General features: G+C 37.9%; 1 protein-coding gene across 1 annotated transcript in view; it reads right to left on the bottom strand.

Moving 5' to 3' along the window:
- Window positions 1-21,424, bottom strand: part of LOC150089502 (potassium channel subfamily T member 2-like) — a 414,361-nt gene that overhangs the window by 378,236 nt on the left and 14,701 nt on the right. The gene's annotated exons all lie outside the window — the stretch shown is intronic.

Below are 21,424 nucleotides of genomic sequence, written 5' to 3'. Positions count from 1 at the left end.
AGACAGGGAACCCCTACTGCATTTGCCAATGCTGTAGTTCTAGCTTGTGATGGCAGACTGGATTTCCAATTGGCCCATTTCAGTAGCCAATGTTCAGATGCGATGAGAGGCTTTTTACTAAAATAATTGTGAAGAATGTGAAGTAACAACAAGGATTTGGGTGTTTCCAAAAGTGGGAACGATCACAGAAGGATTGGTCTTCAGAGAGAACATCACTATCTTGGTCTTCCCGGATTAATCGTCAGGCCAAAGTGCTATAGAAAGGATGCAATTTCCAAAAGACTGTTATTAATGTGGATTCTAAAAACTCTACGCAGATGAAGTGCTTTCATATAATTCTTAATAGAAAATAGCTAAAAATATTAGGGAGCACTAAATTAAATTTAACGTAGATAACATTACTACTAAAAAGAAAACGAACTTTAAATTAAATATTCCTGTTCTTAAATAGAAGAGAAATTAGATCATAATTCAAATGCTCAAATCAACAGAAGGGATAATTTAGAGTAAAATACACAGCGATCGAGCAGAGGCATAGCAGACACTTCAATGACCTTGGAAGACAGGAACGAAGACTTCAAGGTCGATTAATTATAGGAGAACGATTGATAAGTTCGTATATTAACTGTTAAGCATCTTAAATATTCTTTTAACCACATGGTGCAGGAATACCAAGAAATATAAATTGGCGAAATAATGGAACACTCAACCTGCGTGTGCCTTTAATTTCTTAAAGAATTACAGGAATGGCTATCTATTTACTTAAATTTTATTTAATTTTATTTTATTAAATTTTAATCTTATTAACTAAATTATTACCTGATTGAAGAATTACTTAAATTAAATTTGTAATTCTATCTGTTGACTAATTCGTATTCTGCTACGCACATAAGAACCAAAGGCAAATATTAGCAATAAGAAATATGTAATTAAATTAATAACGCTGTTTAAATGAAGTCACCATTATTTAGCAGTTCTGCTGTCTTTATAATCGCTGATGAAGTGGTACAGGAAATACCGCGAAACGTCTGAGAATAATTTGTAATTCTTTAATAAATTCAAAGGAAGATTACGCTCCATGAAAGTTGAAGCACTCATTATTTCACCAATATCCAACTGTTATGCAAACAAAATACTGAATTTAATTTTGTGAGCACTTAATATAAAATTTGTATACCAAATTTAAAGTATATTTTTGCAAAGGATGTCAGCAGCGGATATAGGTGGGTGCCACAAATATTAACAGAAGAACAAAGGAACTTGTATTTACTCCATGGGTAAAAAACAGATTCTCAAAGGTTTTTTTTAAAGATCCCAAAAAAGTCAATGAATTGTTTGGGATCTTTAAAAAAAACTAGTCATTGATTCGTTTGTTAACATTCTGGAAATCATTTTGCAGACACTTATACAAATGTCAACCTAAAATAGGAGTACATTAATGAAATCATAAAATTTGGGATAAATTCCTAGAAAGATTTATATTAATTGCACATAAAATGTAAACCCGATATTTTAATTTCTTAGTTATCAACTTCATCCAAGTATCGCAGTATTAGTGGACTGAATATTAAGGGTACTTTAAGTTCAATTTACAAAAGCCAATAATTTCAGGCCAAAAATAACCGGAGAAACTATTTTCTGTTAATCGATTCCATCCACACAACATCAACACTCGGATTAATAACTTGCCATAGGTTTTATTATTTTATCATTATTTTCGAAGTTCGTTCAGTTGCTTGGCGCTGGGTGTTTGTGTTGCTCCAAAGGGCAAGGTCGCCTAGTAACGAGAACCAACAACGTTATGGAACTGGGGACGTTTTAATATTTCCACGGTGTTACAAACTCCCGATTTGTACGATAGCATCGGCATGTTTATTTTACTACAGAAAAACGTGCAGCGAATACAGTTCTTCTGTTGTTGCATAATTTAGGATTTATATCTGAGACATCTTCGCATTCGTTGTTTGCGTGATACCGAATACCATCTGCCCTTTCAGTTCCCTTTGTAGCCTTCTTTTTATCTTTCATCAATTTAGAATCTTTCATCGCTCTGAACCATCTACTAAAAATACTGAGATAAATATTCACAATTAGAAATACGACCGAAGGCTTATCAAACAAATCCGTTAACCCTTAGTAAATATAGACTAATTCTAAGAATTGTCTGCTTTCTTGTGGTAAAATCTTCTCACCTATCCAAAACACCGATTAGTTGTTGTAGTAGGGTTTTAGAAGAATCAGCGACTAAGGCCATATTTATCCGCGTATATTGTCTGTAAATTGCGTGTTCTGAGGTCGATTTTCTGTTTGCTGGACGACAAACCCGAGTTTCCAGGAGAAAAAACATGCTACCCTCGCCTGAGACCGACTAACGCAGCCACGTTGTGAAAAGGCTCATGAAAATTCCTCCCATCAATTATGGGACTCGAATTCAGGTCTTTTCCACCTGGTGCCGGGAGGACAGCGATCCTACCAACTGTGCTACCACGAGGGACACCGATTAGTGATCGTGGTTCAAGAATTTCTGCTGATGTCTGGTTACCAGATTTTAAAATGGCAACAATTGCAAAGATAAACTGGGAACATCTCAAAACCCCCAAGCAAGTTACGTCACAATGACGTGTGTGGTACTACACCAGTGCGTCAGGTTTACAGGCTAGTTAACTATATTATCAATAACATGAGGTTGTTATAAAAATCTAATTGAATTTTATATTTATTTGGGCATTGTTTTCTTATTTGAAGACAATAAAGCATTCACATCTAAATAAGTTCTTGTAACCTAAGTGATCTTTTGTGAGGGTGATATTACAAAGACAGCAGTCACTGAAGAAGTGGTAAGAAAATACCATGAAACGTTTGACTACATTACGTACATCTCCAAAGCAGAAATAAACATAATTAAATCAACGTAGGTTTGAGTGCCTATTATTTCAAATAACGCAGTTTACCTACGCACCACTCAGCTCAAGGAATATCTAAGGTTATTTTTCTTTATTTTATTAAAATGTAAGTAAAAAAACGAGCGCCTTGAGCTCCTGTTCAGATCAGTACTGATATTTGTAGGAATAACAGAAACATAAGTGCCATCTCAAGATAAGTGATACTGAATTTGATTAGGGCGAGTACAGTGTGTTCAGGGGGCAGAGGGAAGAATTAAGGAGTAGAAGAATTTACGTGCTCAAAAAAAAAAGCTGCTTGAAAACAACAAATACGGATCACAAAATCTGATTAAGTTCTGCTTGAACTTGATCAGATGCGGTAAATGAAATATGATAGCGGGGTGTGTATTACAGGACAATTTTTCGGAACCCTTTTAACAAAATGATAAACATTTTTTGTTAACAACGTAACTAACACTGGTTTTTTAACATCCTACTACAGAAGGTGCATTTATGTTTGTGTGTGTCTGTGGCGATGCGCTATAAATATATTATTCAGAAGCATATAAATATGCTTCTGAATAATATAAAATCACCCCTTTCAAAACAATCGTACAACAATTTACACTGGCATTTCAGCATAATTATCAATTCGAAAAGTGAACGGTGTTTTCTGGACAAAAGGAAACATCACGACCTTTTCCTCACACCAATTGGAAATCTGGAAATTGGATGTTGGTTGTTTAAACTCATAGCGATAGCGTTTTGATCAGACACAAAGTCGATTTCAAGGAAGCCGTCGAAAGTTGTTTTTTTTTAAATGTTTGTCCATATTTTCTTTAAAAAAATCTTAATAAAACAACACTTGCCCTAGGGGATGCGCCCCATACATTTGGAGATTTCTGTTCTATTAGGTTCATAATGGATCACCAACATACCGAACTCAGCAAGATTAGTTAATAGCGTATGGTGAGGCTTCTGGGGCTCTGGGGAAATACTAAAACCCCACACAATAGATGAGTTGAAAATGTGTGAAATTTGTTCATAAAGCTGGACATATAATTTATCGTCTCAAGATCTGGAACAGGTAGGATGTAACTCGATCAAATATCTAGCAGAGCTGCATTAACTTTTGTTGCCTTTGTGAACTGCATAAAAAATGTTGTTTGCTAATTATAATTTTTATATGAACCCTGCTGAAAGTAGAGTTCTTATAAAACAATTCTCCCTCACATGCGCACACGTAAATCGTTAGTGTGCACTTTATATACGGATGGATATCGGACATTAAAATCATATTCATTCGGACATAGAAAATACAGGCATCCAACTGCCAATAATTATTGGCAATTGGGTTCTATTATAATGGAACATTTATGCCATCATAGATTTCTATGCATACGAAGAGGCTTTGCCTCTTGGAATGCATAGAAATCGTACATGTGGAATAATACACTTTATATATCACAAAATCAATAAATCTGCATCATTTTTGCAGGTCTTGGCAGATATGAAATCTTGCTGTCGTGGCCCATAATTCTCTGATATTAATCTCTGACATCTTTAATGTCAATAACAATACTCAGCTAATCATTACATACTTGGAAAGAGGACTTTAAATATTTGCGCGAATACAGTACTAATTATCAAACTGCAGTCTGATAAATACGCGAGTAGCTGTTTTATTTTTATTATTATTTTTTCCTCCCAAACACATTGTCAGAAGTATTTAAATCTGGCAGTAGGCGATCACAATACTGATCTACTTCCAAGATAATCATCTCAGCAACTTCACATTTAGTGCTGCCCTCTAGTGGGACATCGGAGTATTACGCCTAAAATTAATTTTAAACCGAATGCGCAATTCGGTTCTAAAGTTCGAAATTATGAAAGTCAAAACGATAAAAAAATTTCGGTGTTATTTTAGCATTTTCGAAATACGGCTACTATTATTTCAGTAAATGTTTTCACGTTTTAAACGTATGTATATTCTAAAAGACTAATTTTGGTAATGAAAATATAGTGGATCGTGAATTATTAATTTGGGCTACGATGGAACAAGAAATGTATGCTGGTTAATATGCGAGGACCCTAATATTTTAATTATATTCTCACGCAATTAAATGTGAAGGTTATTAAATCTTTACATTTAATTGATAAAAAATGCTAAAAAATGAGAATGGAGGATCGAGAGATTAAACAGTTTTAAGATGCATGAAGGTGGAAGATGGAAAGGATCAGAGACGTTGATATGTTGAGAAATGAGGTTTTCAGAAAGGTGGATGAGAAGAGGCCTTTTACAGAGATAAGGAAAAGATGGAAGAGAAGTTGGATTGTTCATGGATTAAGGTGTTAGGAGTTTAGTGGGAAGTTATTGAGGAAAAGATGAAGAGTAAGAGACATAAGGGAGCGTAAGAAAAACTATGACGGGTGTGAGAACTCAAAAAGGAAGGTTGAGGATAGGGAGATGTCCCACTCATTTTTACCACTCATTGGAGGACGAGAGTATGAATTACACCCGATAGACCATCTTTGACAGAACTTATGAGAGTGGTTTCCATACTGTGGCCACGACTTTCTTCAAGAGCTGCGATATTAAAAAAACATTCCTGATTTCAATCAATAATAATTGCTCTTTAAGTGTGGCATGAATACAGTGCCATAACTCGAGTGACAAAACTTTGGGAATCACTGACTTAAGATGACGATAATACTTGTATTTATGTGAATATTATCGTCCTAATAAGTGATTACAATAATATTCAAGAAAATTCTATCTTTTCTCATATTTTGCTATTAAAGTAAATGTGTAATAATTCACCACATTTAGCAAATACATAATGTGAGTTGTGTTAATAAATTGCTTTCAGCTAGGAAAGGAAATACAGATATTTACGATCTAGATATATAAAGTGAGCACACCTAATACAAGTTATGTAGGTAGTATAAAAAAGAAATTTTATGAAAATCCATACAGTGGGAGTCGAGTTATTACATGCGGACGGGCATAGTGAAGATAACAGACACACAGAAGGATAGGTGAAATAGGTTTGTTGTGAATATTCTTCGAGATATGTTAAACGAAATTATATGCAACGGTAGTTCATTTAATGTGCAACTGCAATACCATGGCAACTGGCGGTGTCTTTTTGTCTACCCTGACTTGAATTGGCATACTAGAAAATAGCAACGAAGTCGACGATACCACTTTGAACAGTGACTATGTCGCATTTAATTTCGAACTTGTAATTGGCTTTGTCATGAAAATAAAAAACAAAAATGTGATAAATTAAATCCTTATGTTTTTTTCTGTAGTCAGCCTAAGAAAATGGGTTAATTTCATAATGCGTGCTCTTTATCCATCTCAAAGTGAATAAATACGATTAAAAGGAAGTCTGCACGAGCGGTGAGAAAGAGAGAGACACCCCTCGATTCACGTGGATCGCTTGGAACGAGTCTCAACTGAGAAAAGCAATCACGTACACCTTAATCATGGACATTTCGGCTGTAAGGTCTCGTGGTAACGTTGAATAAGAGTACAATGACCGATGGGGTCATTAGCCTCGCGTGAAACGAGGTAAATGAATCAGGGGTGTACACTAGAGACACCGTTTACATCTGAAACTCCAACACAGTATGAGTGTCAACTCTCGTCCAGTAAATCTCAAATGATTTTTTTATTCCAATAAATTAAAAGATTTTATACGCGAAATATGGGAATAATTATCATTTATTTACTCTTTTTAATTAAGGGAGATAAAGTAAAAGCAAACAAAATGACATTTAATGAATTTTAACAAAAATAAAGCTAGCCTATTTAGGAGAAAATCGTAAGTAACCAAATCGACGTGCTAAGTTCATTATAATGTATAAGATAAAGTATATTTTTAATTAGTTTGCGTTAACTAACCGCAATCGTAACCAAATAGGATGACAAAATAATATCTTAAGAAGATATACTTGTTAGGCTTGTGCCCTTTTGAAATACACTGGGCTTTAGCCAAATCGAATATTGCTAAGGTTCTTGGGACTGTTTTATACAGAAGCCAAAGAAAATCAGATCATGGGCACCAGAGAATTATACTTTAAGGTTGATTTTATTAGGAAAGCTACTTTTTCTTGTGATTGCATTCATCTCCCTCTCTCTCTCGTATTCAACCCACTAACCTTGGTCCTTTCGGATAAAACAGGAAAATGCATGACTAGGCGTATCTATTTAGTGGGATCTCATCCCTCTGTCTGCTTTGATATGCGATTGGAACATTAAATGCTGTAAAGCTCAGTTTGAAATCCGGTGACTCCTAAATCTCGCTGGTAATTCTTATATTCCGTTGCTTATTAAACTTTTGTTAAGATACAACAACAAAGCAAAGATTTGCATACATCGATCTTCATCCATATTGCTACTAATCGTCGTTCAATTCGCTCAGAGCGAATAAAAATAATAATGAATCCAGAGCGCACAGGCCTCTTTAATCATCCTCTTTCCTCATTACATTTCTGCCACTTGGTTCTTCAAATACACTTTTTTACAAGACAGTTAAAATTAGCCTTCGAACAGCTCCCCATTCATTGCCTAATTTTTTTGCGCACATTATGAATTCTAACGCAAATAAGTAGACGTATTTGCATAACTGATATGTAATCAATTATGTAAATGATAGCAGCGCGTGTTTGAAAGTCCCGATGTTTGTCGTAAATATAAATGAGAGGGGTAATCTGAAAATTGCGTAGAGCGCTTCTTTTGATATATGAATGATATATTTAAACCTATAAATATAAAGGATCCCTAAGCATCGAGTGCGCACTTCAGTTAACTCCTTGTTCCACTTATTTGCGAACAGTTGAGTGCCATCATTACAGCAACACATAGCGCACATTTATTTACTGCCACATCAATCATGGATTAGCTTCTGAGTTCTTCTATCCAAGGGCGCCTAATATCGACACGTTAAAGGTGGAGCAAGACTGCTAAATTTACACAGAGGTTCTCTTCAAATATTAATCGCTAAAATGTAGCGCCGTTCCCAATGAGGCTGAGTGTTTTAGGAGATTTCCATTTAAACGTTGTTGGTGATTCTTTGAGGCACTGATGAAAAAGGTATATCGACTCCATGTGCTAACATTGAAATGTTAGCACATGGAGTCGATATTATTTAACGCGTGTAATTAACGGCCTGAATTTGCTATGCTTCAATTAACTAACATTTTCAGTCGGAATAACTATCAGAATCTGTCACTAAACGTTTCGATTTCAGTAGGATGTTTCATGCGGCGGCCATGATAAACATAAAACAGTATCACAAATAAGTTTCACAAAAAACACGAAGCCTTTCGCTGGTTTTACCCAGCATGCAATTCGCTTTTCAAAATAATAAAACTAAACGACCTATCAGAAATACAACATATATTCTAGCAAGTAATAGGCGTCAAGTGTTGTACAGGGTTGTTAAAATTAAAGTGTCCCTATGTAGAGGGCTCTGAAGCGAGTTCTAAGGCTCGTACTGAAGAGAAATTTGGACAACAGGTACAATAAAGAATGCGCTCACCATTTATTGGGAAAAAAAATTTGTTACAAAATTTGTCACTGTATGGCGCGTAACTATCTTAGTTACGATTATGCAAGTAACTTATGTTATTTGAATAATCGTAAGTTATTGCCACTACCCAGCTCTACTGTACTGTATAAAAGCAAAGCAGTCTCTTCAAAATCATAAAGTAGATGTTTGTCTGCACTACAGCAGCAATGCCAACAACGTTGCAGGAAAAGGCGCTATTAGTGAAGCTGTACTATCAGGAAAAGGTGCTATTTGTGAAGCTGTACTGTCAGAAGAGCAACAAAGCAGCTGCAACTATCAGAGAATTCCGGCCTCAGAAGCGCAAAAGGCGTGGACCTATGATTGTGTGTGCTGTCCGCAAAATGATTGCGAAATTTGAAGCGACAGGACATCTTGGTGTTCAACCAGGTAGAGGTCAAAAACGAGTGGACTCCTCGTGTTGAAGATGTGGCTATGGCTGTCGTGGATTTATCAAGTCAATCTCCATGTGGTAGCGCATGTGTGCCAGCTGTTTCTCGTGAAGTGGACATGCCGCATTCCACTGTAAGGCTAATAATGCGTCAGGTGTTGCGGTGCTATCCTTACATGATGCGCATGCTACAGCAGCTAAAGCATGGTGATGCAGATATTCGTTTCACATACGCACTTCAGTTTCTCACGCGAATGACAGTGGATATCACTTGGCCATGGAACATCCTTTGGAATGATGAAGCCCACTTTTGTCGCATTTGGGCAACAGAAAACCCTCGAGTTATCCAAGAGATCTCGTTACATTATCCAAAAGTGACAGTGCAGTGTGGTGTAGATTTAGGTCAAATTCACGATTGGGCTATATTTTTTGAATAGTTAACACCGACTGGACCCCGCACCTGTTCCGTCACTGGACAGCGATATTATGAAATGTTAGCACTACCAGAGCTGCAACAACGTGGGTAGCTTCAGGATACCATATTCATGCAAGATGGTGCGCCACCCAACATCCACCGTTCTGTCCAAAGATTGCTAAGACAACACTTTTCAGACGAACGGGTCATCAGCCGTTGTTTCCAGACATCTTGGCCACCCAGATCACTGGACCTCATCCCATGCGCCTTCTGGTTGTGGGGTTTTTGAAGAACCAGATGTATCGGGAAGAGTGTGAAACTCTGGCAGATCTGAAGGACATCGTTAGACGTCATGTGCTGGCTATTCCAGTTGACACGTTACATTCTGCTGTAGAAAATGCTGTTCTTCGAATGGAAACTGTTGTTGACCAAAATGGAGGTCACATTGAACAATTGCAGCGCTGTTCAAGTGATTTGTATTGCTGCAACGCCATATAGTGACAAATTTTGTAATTATTATTTTTTTCCTAATAAGTGGCGAGCGCATTCTTTATTGTACCTGTTGTCCAAATTTCTTTTCAGTACGAGCCTTAGAACTCGCTCCAGAGCCCTCTACATAGGGTTACTTCAATTTTAATATATATGGGCATACGTAAGCATATTTGCCATAAGTGTGTATATATATGTACATACGTTATCGTTGTTTATAAATTAAGTATAAACAGTGGTGATGACGTCATGACTGTTTATATTTAACTGGACTTTTGGAATACTCCAAATTGTTACGCGTCCGTGCCAAGATTGAATTTTGTCGATAAATTTTATTACTAACCTCGAATATTACCAAATCTTTGGGTCATAAGACGCTATTATTTACTTACAGAGAGACAAAAGAACAGGGATAACAAAAAAATTATACTAATAGATGCTACTAGTACTGCTTTTTTACCATGCCGAAACGTTTTTTCATGAAATTATACTTCAAAATACTGTATATCTAACTGAAAAACAGGGTAGTTTTTGACAAACAGACCTCGTCTTTCTCAAACATAATGATAGTCTGGAATTTCGGATATCAAGAATCACGCTGCCAATGTGGCATTGGCCCTGTGATTCATGATGTGACGTGTAAATTCTTCACGTTACCGTCATCCTTATCAAAATACGACGTTAAAATCGAAAACTAACCTTCTGCCTCTCCCACTCCTTATTTTGTATCGGACTTTATCACACAGTAGTATCTAAAACTCAAAAACTGTATGGACACGCGTTTCCCTGTTCATTATATATTTCTCGCATTGTATATTCATTGCATCTAACCAATGACGATACTGTTGGTCTTTTTCGTATCAGGTGATGGATAGGGGACAGGAGTTTACACGACATCCCTCTTGCCACACAAGTCCAGCATCTATCGAACTGTAATCGCATTTTCGTATACGATCGAAGTTACAGAATGGGTTCATTCAATCTCCATCGTATCTCTCTGAATAAATAAATATCCGTGACTGTAAAGACTCGTATTTGCATTTATTATCTCAAAATAACCTAAAATAAATAATGTTTTAAAAAATACATTTTTTTAAATTTTAATATACTTATTTTGTTATAATTTCCCATATATTCCAGCATACATAGGTCGACTTCCATTTACAGGCTGTATAGTCCATCTCTTGTTTTTATAGTCATCTTTTGCACCTTGTGTGACCACTGAATTATTACTTTTCTTTTAAGTATACATTGTGATACTTTATTACACTACAGAGTAAACTGTAAAGAAAGTCATTGTTATGATTTGGGCACATAAGCGACTAAGACCATGTTGTGCCGTCTCACGAGGGAAAACCCTATTCCCTTCACCTGCGATTGGCTAACTACAGCCCCAAGCGAAGAGGGCTTTAGAAATTCCACCAATCTATGATGGTACTCGAACCAAGACCTTTTCAAAGGAGTAAAAGTAACGAACCCATTATACTGTCATGCAGGACACTCGCTTATGTAGAAATTCATGAAACGAAAACGTATACATAATGTATTCTTATATGTATACATAAGAGTATACACTGCCCTACCATTAATATCCGGACACCCCTCCATGGATGGGGAAACAGGTCCTATGCATGCAGCATGTCACGGAACCTGCTATAATTATGCATACTGGACTTCGAACAGACAATTGCAAAAGTAGGATGCAAGATGAACAGAATTAACGGGCTTCCAACGTGGAATGATAGTAGGATGACACATAAGCAAGCGTTCTATACGAGTCATCGCAGTCACTCTGGGGATCCCTAGGTCAAAGGCTAGTGACGTCATGTGCAAATGGAGAGGAATGGGACTGAATCTGACAAAAAAATGCCCTGGTAAACCCCGAAAACTACCAGAACAGGACAAGAGAATTCTGCGAAGAACTGTGCGCGCAAATCATAATTTGCCATTGTCTCAAATCACACAAACCCTCTGTGAGAGCATTGGGACTAATGTCAGCACTAGTGCAATACGAAGGACACTCCATGATATGGGTTACAACGGTCATGCAGCTGTTCACAAGCCATTGATCACCTCAACAAATGCTAGACGCCGATTAACATGGCGTAAGGAGAGCGAATCCTGGACTGTAGTGCAGTGGAAAACAGTCCTATGGACGGACGAGTTGAGGTTCGCACACTACCAGGCGGATGGCCTGGTAGTGTGCGAACTGGTAATGGCCTGAGTGTAGCGAATGCCAGGGGAACAGTTCCTTCCTGATTTCATCCTCCCAACAATGAAGTTTGGTGGAGGCAGTGTCATGGTATGGGGCTCCTTTCATGGTTTGGCTTGGGCCCATTAGTTGTTATCGACAAAACCATGAGTGCTGTGCAATACCAGGACAGCCTGGACAATTATGCACCTCCAACATTATGGCAATACTTTGGGGAAGGCCCATATCTGTATCAGCAAGACGAAGCGCGCCATGACATACTGCTCGGGTCGTAACAGAGTCGTTTGAGGTCATGGGTGTGGAAAAGTTGGATTGGCCAGCCCAGAGAGCTCATCTAAACCCTATCGAGCATCTTTGGGATGCATTGGATCGTCGGATACGTGCACCTCGAGATCGCCCAAAAAACAAGGCCAAACTGGTGGCTGGTTTAAAGGCCAAGTGGAGGAACATGTCACCTGACATTTATAAAAAGATGGTTGAGAGTATGCCGCGAAGATTGAAGGCAGTCATAAAAGCAAAAGGTTTCAGCACAAAATATTAAAAGACACAATAAAAGCACTTTTTTTTTGTCTAAAGGCAAGTTTCCGGATATTAATGGTAGGGCAGTGTATATGTAACCAAGTCATTTCTTGTTGCTTGTGTCGTACTACTGAAAATTGATTTCTTTGTAAGAAATGTTTCAATATGGAAGCGGGTTTGCTTTAAGAAAAAACTGACAATCTCGAAAGTTTACTGTTTTAGGATTCAAAGATATAACTTCTGTCGAATTTCATAAAAACTGCTTTCGCTTGATGAAGATGGATAAATTCTTGGATTTTAAACGGGTAAACAATGAAAATTTGTGGTAAATTTATTTAATATGTATATTTAATAGTTTGAAAACATATTGGAATTAATTGGTTTCTGACCCTAACCCTTTAATTCAAGTTCAGAATTTTATACTCTACATATAAGTCGACTTTAAAATTTCAGATAATTTTAGTGCTTAGGGGATCAACTTATACTCCAGAATATACACTGTAGAGGAAAATTTCGTCGTTGGGGATTCCTCCTCTTCTAGAATAACAAGAATCTTGTTTCACTGAATAAACCAAATTTAAATCTAATCACACAGATGTGTTTGGCATAATCTAAATAAAAGCAATAAGAAAATATCTTTTACATAAAATGCAGTAAAAATGCGAAAAATATCAATTAATTTTGAATTACTCCAACGTTGAATTAAAGAGTATGGCTATTTTTCTAAGCAAAAACGAGCTTATCTATGTCGACTCTCCAACTGTCTTTATGCGTTCGCTTATTCTTCAAAAAAGCAACGATTATATCCAATGTACCGTACCTCTGTCTCGCTTGCCTGCTGGTTGATGTCACTCTGTTAAGAACTATAAACAGTCTTACCAATATCTCCACTTAATTTAATAATTTCCCTCCTCACTTCCCCGCTGCTGCCCAAACGTGGTCTTGCACAGTTATTTGAAAAGACTTCATCGATCATTACTAGCATATTGGCGTACAAGTTTACGTGCTGTAATTTCACACAACGGACAAGGGTGTTCGCGAAAGCTCCTAATTGTGATATCCAATGGGCAGTTGCAGCGTTAAGACGTGTTGATGAATGTGCTAGTAAATTGTGTATAAACGCAAATGTCGGATAATGAAATATGGTGTATTTTGGTCTAAAAGGAACTCCACATATAAAGCATAAAAAAAAAATGTTTATGGGTGGAGTTCCTTTTCGATTCGGCCTTGAGGCTATAAGGTTAATTCGAATTTTGTCGGTACGTTCTTTATGAGCTCTTTTGTACACTCTTATAATAGAAGGATTCGCAAAAATTAAATTAAATATTATCTATCACATTCTTCATCATATATTTGCAATTAGTAAATATCAAATTATAACCACCTACTTAATTTGTCACAATACTCGGGAGTAGATAACGAATTCAACGCCCTGAATTATCAACATCACGAGTGACAAAACAAACAAGGTCCACCATGTTGCAGAGTTCACAATGGTGCCACAGTGGCTCTTGGTAAATGGGTTGAAAAATAAAAACCCAGATCGAGGGATGTGCTTATTCGGTAATAATATTTAGTTAATATACAGCTATCAAAAGCTGAACTTTTATCGACCCCAAAGAAATACTGCCACCACCAGCGTGCATCGCAGTAGCTAAATCAAGGTATATTACGTAAATTTTATAATGTGTGTATGTAAAATCCACCACCACCGGTATGATACAAAAGAAAATGATTATTTAGACTATCCCGCCATTCTCCAAAGGTCAACTATCGAATCGTGACATTTCTGCACCGCTGGAGTTGAAATTGTCGGTTATGGTTTAAGTGATGGTTTAAGTTTGCCTTTTCTTACGATAGAGCAGGATCTGTCCTTTACCGTTCTGTGGGGGTGTTGTTTTATAGTGGTCACCGAATGTTACAATTCTCAGTCCTTTCTAAGACTATGCCGAAATTGTTGTCACCTACCTCGACCTCAAACCTGATTTCTGCCTCCGTTGACGTCTGTTTCCATTTTAACAAGAAATTGAGTTCTTTTGCGAATACCGTGTAGAAAACGATTTTGTATTCAAATCTAGTGTCCTGCGGATTCGAATTTGCGAGACACTAGATTTCCAGACATGCGACTCTGACGCCACCTGTTCATTAAAACCTGGGATCTTCCTACGTTAATTCCATCAATTAATTTTCTCACTACAAACCCAGTTTACAGATGTGAGGAAGGAAAGTCCATGACTGATGAGTCGAAGGCCCATCGAAGTTACTGCTTCTAAAGTTTTCTTTATTTTAGTTTCTTTTTTGGTGTATCTTACCCACTATCAAAAAAAGAAATTGCCTTTTCTCATTTAACTCTACTTTCTGTAGTTGTTTTTAACATATTGATTTCTGAATTGGCAGCCGCTTGAATAATTTAATTCCGCATTTTTTGTTACGCCCTCAATATTTACCATCGGGCAATATAATTATAGGTCTAGCAAATGGTCAGCAAGAATTTTACATTACACACGCAAGTTTATTTAACATCGCAAACATTGCTCAACCCAGAATGGAAGTGCGCTTTTGTATGCGTGTAGTGTGGAAGAAAGCACTCACAAGCAGAAAATGTATAGTCGGTCATGTGCAGAAAAAATGAGTTGCATGTCAAGGCGCCGCCGAGACCAGTTAGAACTACGCCAATTCAGATCCAGGCTTGCCCGACTGGATAGCTCACGGGAACTGTCGAATATCTATCTTCTGTTATGGAAGAATCGATACCAAGTATCACATGATAGCAACTGTGAGACATATCCATTTCGTAAATGTTCAACTCTCCATGCTCATGGAAAAGTAATATTGAGGAAGTGGAAGGAAAAAGAAAGTCATTCAATCACGTGATATGTTAATATAAGTTCTTTATACGTCACTCTGATATCATTGCACTTCGCAGGCTTTAATAATTTCATGCCGTGTTACGTTTAAAAAAATCTATAAGCAATAAAGAATAAATATCGCATGACATTTATCCATTTATTCTCTTTATTTCCGAGTAAATATAATATATAAAACATTACTAAAGAAACAGAGATAACTTATTTTATATACGATTCCTTCTTCTTCTCTCTCTCTCGTATTTATCTTTCCTTCCATAATCATCAGCACAGACGGGTTATGCAGCAACGCTTCATTGATCTCACACACACTGCACATGTGTATGGGAATAATCCAAATTCGATTCCCGTATCTGATCACAATTGAAAAATATTTCTCAGAGGGGAAAAAGGAACTCTTAAGATTGTTTTTTTTTTTTTTTCAAGCTGTCTCAAGTTAGTCAGTAGATTTGATATAATTTACCTCTTGACTTCAGTAAAGTTTTTAATAAGGCTCTCCATGGAAGAAGCTATTGTATAAATTGGAAGAAATTGGAATTAATGACAAGATCGTTAATATAAGACCACTTGGCTGAAAGATAGGAGTCAAAGTAATCATAGAAGTGGCGTTTCTCAGGATTTAAAGTGGGGCCTGTTCTATTTATCTTCTTTATGACATTGATGACGGAATGCAGGAGAAGTTTTCAAATACTGTTGTTGATTTAAAAGTAAAAAGGGTGGTTAACGACCAGAATCCAAGCCATCTTGCTTTAAAATGAAATAGATCGGTTGCACATGAATTTTAATGCTTCTAAATCAAGATGGCCAGGCTAAAAACGCTTGTGGCGTTCTGGTCAATCCGGCAGGAGTTGGTGGGTCTTTGGCCTAGAGAGTTCCTTTTGGAATACGTCCGAAGAAATTTAACACCCGTACCGCTCTACGCTTCGGTACTCTGATCAGGAGCCTCCTACTCAACTAAAGAGATTTCTGTGGATTTAATTCTGGCTCTTCAGATGGCTAAACAGGGAGATGGTCTACTGTTTTACCATCTCTAGGAGCGTTCTCTATGCAAACCTTGGCATGAAACCCTGGGAAACCATCGTCAAAGAGAGGGATCTACACACCTTGGCACAACTTCTATACGGCCAAATGGATTCGCCTGACATCTGGGATGTTTCTGCAAACCCTGGGACCTCAGAACGAACCTGGCGCAGTTCAACACCTTGTCTACAATACCTTAGGTCAGTGTTTCCGGCAAATACGTTCGGAATATATAACCCTGAGAATTGATGCCTCATCTTTCTGCAGCTCGAAACGATATAGACAGGACATAGTGAAAGAAATTTATAAACACGAACAATAAGAATTATGCGAAAAGAATTCTCTGCAAAGGCTTTCCTGGATGCAACCTTGTGGTTTTTTATTGTTTGTTATTTATTCATTTTATTTTTATTATTTTATTAATTGATTTTTTATTTTGTTGTGTACTTTCAATTTGTTTTGATCTCTTGCAATTCCAATCAATGTAATCAACTGGAATTTGCATAATGTGCACCCTTCTAGCCGAACCAGGGTGTTCCAGGGGTGCCCAGTGATGCGGAAATAAAATACAGTAATAATAATAATGTGGAAATAAAATACGTAATAATAATAAATGTAAGGTTTTGCGCCTAGGGAACAGAAATCCAAAAGCTACTTTCAAACTTGGAGAGTAGAATTAAGTGATTCGGGATGAAACTGACTTGGAGTGACGATTCAGTCACACGTGAAATTTTCAAAATAGTGTAAACAGCAAGGTACATGTTTTTCTGTCTATGATATATACACTGGTGTTCAAAGAAAGTGCATCACCCCTTAAAATTGTAATTGTCTTCCGAATAACGTAAGTATATGGCAACATTTCATCAGCTGTTACATTCAGCTATATAAGCACACTTTGCAAGAGTTGCAGTCATTCTTTGCTTGTGTCAGGATGGCGAATTACGTGCAGTTGACGCCACGAAGAAAGAGTGCTATTGTTGCTTTACGTGAGGAAGGATGTTCTTCCCATCATATTGCTTATATAGTGTCTTGTAATCAGTCGACAGTGAGTAGATTTCTTTCCAAACTCAACAATAGTGGTTCTGTTGATATGAAAAAAGGAACCGGACGCAAACGAGTCTCTACGCCAAAACAGGACCGCGTTTTGAATCTCTTATGCCTTAAAAACCGTAAAGCTTCTTCGTCTGAGCTGAAAAGAGAATGGGAAGAACATACAGGAGTGGTAGCAAGTGCAGTAAGTCAGGAGACGCCTCTTCAAAATGGGACTTGTATCCCGGCGTCCTAAGAAGCCCCTCCTCACACAAAAAATAAAAAAGGCCCGATTAATTTGGTGTAAGGAGCATGTCAAATGGACCCCCGAGCAGTGGAAGTCGGTTATTTTCTCGGATGAGAAATTCAACCTGCATGGTTCTGATGAGAGACAAACGATTCACAGTAGACGTGGTGAAGAATATCATCCAGACTGTATGGTGTCTGCAGTGAAATTCCGTACCAGCCAAATGATATAGGGGTGCATTTCGTATCGCGGAGTAGGTCGCCTGCAGTTTATGAAAGGTTCCGAAATTGCCAATGGATACCTGGCTATATTGGAAGGAAAATTGCTGCCAACCATTAGAGACCATTTCAACCTGCCAAGTAACTGCATCTTTCAGGACGACTCTGCTCCTTGTCATCGGGGGGCGAAAAGTGTAAGTAGGCACTTCTGTAGTTCATTTCTGCATTAAAGGTTCGACAGTAATGTGTTTACATTTGTTACAGGTGAAAAAGTGGTTGGAAGGCCCATTACAACTGTTAGCTAGCCAGGAAACAGCCCGAACCTGAATCCTATAGAAAACTGTTGCCATCGTGTGGAATCTGCAGTTGCCAGAAAGAAACCAACGACCCTTCGTGAACTTCAGGAAGCCATAATTGGTGTTTGGAACCACGAACTATCAGTTGATTGATTATTTTCAGAAATTGATCTTGTCAATGCCTCGACGGTGTGCTGCTGTTATCAGGGCCAGAGGCGTTTCAATTAAATATTAGTTTGCACCTGATGAACTTTTCATTTTGTTTTCCATTTAAAGTGATAAACTGAAGCAAACTGAGGGCTTTGATAACATTTCAGCCATAATTGTCGTGATTACCAAAACTGTTGTATAAAGGTTGCAAATGCACATTTTGGAATATTTTGAGAGCACCTGTCAAATATTACTTTGCTTTGCCTTAACTATTAATAAATATCTTTTGTTTATATTTCTATTTGTGATGCAAGTTATTAATGTAACATACCATCGCGAAAAAAGGGGTTAGAAATGTGAAATTCCTAGATGATGCACTTTCTTTGAACACCAGTGTATATATATATATATATATATATATATATATATATATAGGATGTCTCAAAAATATTGGAAAAAAACGTTTAGTGGAGGTAGGTAACATCTAAAGGAATGTGAATCGCATAGCAACACATAACCGAAACGTCTTCGTAAGTCGGTACACGGCGCTGTTCATCAGTTCGCGAGAGGGAAAAATTCTGCTTTACTCAGTCAAGCTGTAGTCGGCGCACGAAGAGCATGCATCGATATACGAACTGTGAGCCGGCAGACATGCACCTAATGTATGGATTAGCAGAGGGCAATGGACGAGCCGCTCAACGAATTTATGGGGAACGCTTCCCAGACAGACATGTACCGGACCACCGTTTGTTTGCGCGTGTGCATCAAAATTTGTGCGATTATGGGTCATCTAGAGGTAACAGGAGTAGTGCGGGAAGACCACGTTCAACGCGAACTCCCGCCATGCAAGAAAGTGTGTTGAATGCCGTCCAGAATAATCATACTACCAGCACACGTGCCGTTGCCTCTGCCTTAGGAGTGTCTCGTTGCAGTGTACAGCGTGTCTGGCACGACCATTCCTCACACCCCTTTCATCTCCAAAGGGTTCAGTTACTACTCCCGCAAGATTATCCTGCACGTGTGGCCTTTTGCACAGTGGTTTCTCCAAAAAAGTGCTCAAGACTTGAATTTTACAGCCTATATTTTGTTCACGGATGAGGCTTATTCAATCGGCACAATGCTCATGTGTGGGCTCACGACAACCCACACGGTGTGCGCCCCCATGCGGCACAACATCGCTCCGCAATAAATGTGTGAGCAGGTATGGTCGGTGACTGCTTAGTCGTCCCATACCTGTTACTATCTCGCATGAACTCCGCTAAATATCGGATCTTTCTTGAACAAGTTCTACCACGGTTACTTGAAGATGTTCCAGCAAATGTGAGACGCAAAATGACGGGGCGCCTGCCCATTATGGAAGGTGTGTTCGTGACCATTTGAATAGGCGTTTTGGGCGTCGATAGATTGTCCGTGGTGGACCCGTTGCCTGGCCCCCGCGCTCACCTAATTTATCGAGCCTTCATTTCTTTCTGTGGGGCCCCTCAAATCTATCGTGTATGAATCGCCTGTGGAGACGGAAATGGATCTCGGGGCGAGACTCGTCTGCGTTGCTGCTACTGTCAAAGAAACTCCAGGTGTGTTCGACCGTGTCCGCCAATCCATGCTGCGTCGGTGTCACGCATGCATTGCGTCTCATGGTGGAACCTTCGAGCCTCTGTTGTAACATCATGAAATGCATCCATCTCGTACTCCATTGTTAATATTATGTCAAATAAATGTTTGCCGCCAATTACTGTCTTGTGTCATTTCTGCTTCTTGTGCCTCTGCTACTACTTTCCGGTTATGGGTTCCTATGCGATTCACATTCCTTTATATGTTACCTACCTCCCCTAAACGTTTGTACCAATATTTTTGAGACACCCTTGTATATATAGGGCCTTTGCAAGTAAGGAAAAGGAAGTCATTGTCTCTTTACATAAGACGATGGTGGGATCGCATTTAGAATATTGTGTTCAGGTATGTAGGCTACACCTGAAGAAACACAGATTCTATAAAGAGTTCGAAGAAGGGCAAGCAATGGTAAAGGGTAATCGATGCCCATATGAAGACCGACTTAGAAGATGCGGACTGCTCAGCTAGTTATCATAGAGGGAGAGGACCTGATAAAGTTCATGCCATCGCTGGTTTCAACTTCCACTATGCAATATAACTCGACTTATTCACTTTCAACCATTATAAGACAGTCTGGTCAATATTACTTGCGCACCATAAAAACCTAGAAGAGCTTTTTTTCAACCTTTCACTTCTATATACTCCTTTTTATTTTAAAAAAGGCCAAAAATAATAGTGTTCAGAGACATTTTCTCTAGGGAATTCGCGTTTCCATTTTCGTTTTCAAATATTGTTTAATCTGCGGCTTTTGTTATTTCAGTTTCATAAATATCCTTTCACTTTTCCTTTACTAAGTAACTCAATTACAATTGTTATACATACAAGGTAGAAAAAGACAACGTTTGTTTATCCCAACTGGTTGTTGTAGACTATTGGAATGAACGCGCACTCCTTGGTGATGAGCAAGATATGAATGAGAGATGATTGGGGGGGGGGGGAGCATATACTGAGAAAACCCAATTTCAAAATTTTTCAATTAAAAGGCCGAGAAGAATAAAAAATTCCATCTATCCATCTTTAAGATGGATAAATGGAATGCCCTTTGGACCTTAAAGGGCATTGAATTTTCTTTAAAGTTCGATTATTTCCTTTTTGATGTCTTATTTCAAATCAAAAGGGGAGAAGTTGTACGGCGGAAGAGATGCGAAATTTATAGAAACTCAGGATAAAAAAAAATTTATGGTTTTAATTTTCTTTGGATAACTAAGACGTTTATCTATGAAATATATATTTTTTATGTTTACAGAAAAAATTAACGTTAAATAAACCTAAGAATTCGAGGAATGTCATATGTGTTACGTGGCGAAATTACACTTACCTTATTAAACTAGTATTATTCACACTTCATATTTCTAAAAACAGCTTACAGCAACAAAGTAACCCATAGGACTGATGAAGGATGGTAACCATTCAGTGGCATCCGTATCATAAAGCGACGTGTTTGTCTCATAATTACACGGACCGCGTATTTTGTTTAAGCATGGTGCTGCCGCTAAACTAGA

The sequence above is a fragment of the Mastigoproctus giganteus genome, chromosome 2 (assembly GCF_048544385.1).
Source record: "Mastigoproctus giganteus isolate SK-2022 chromosome 2, ASM4854438v1, whole genome shotgun sequence".
In the NCBI taxonomy this organism is placed as follows: Eukaryota; Metazoa; Arthropoda; class Arachnida; order Uropygi; family Thelyphonidae; genus Mastigoproctus; species Mastigoproctus giganteus.
The sequence above is the reverse complement of the archived record's forward strand: the minus strand, read 5'-3'. Positions and strand labels throughout refer to the sequence as shown.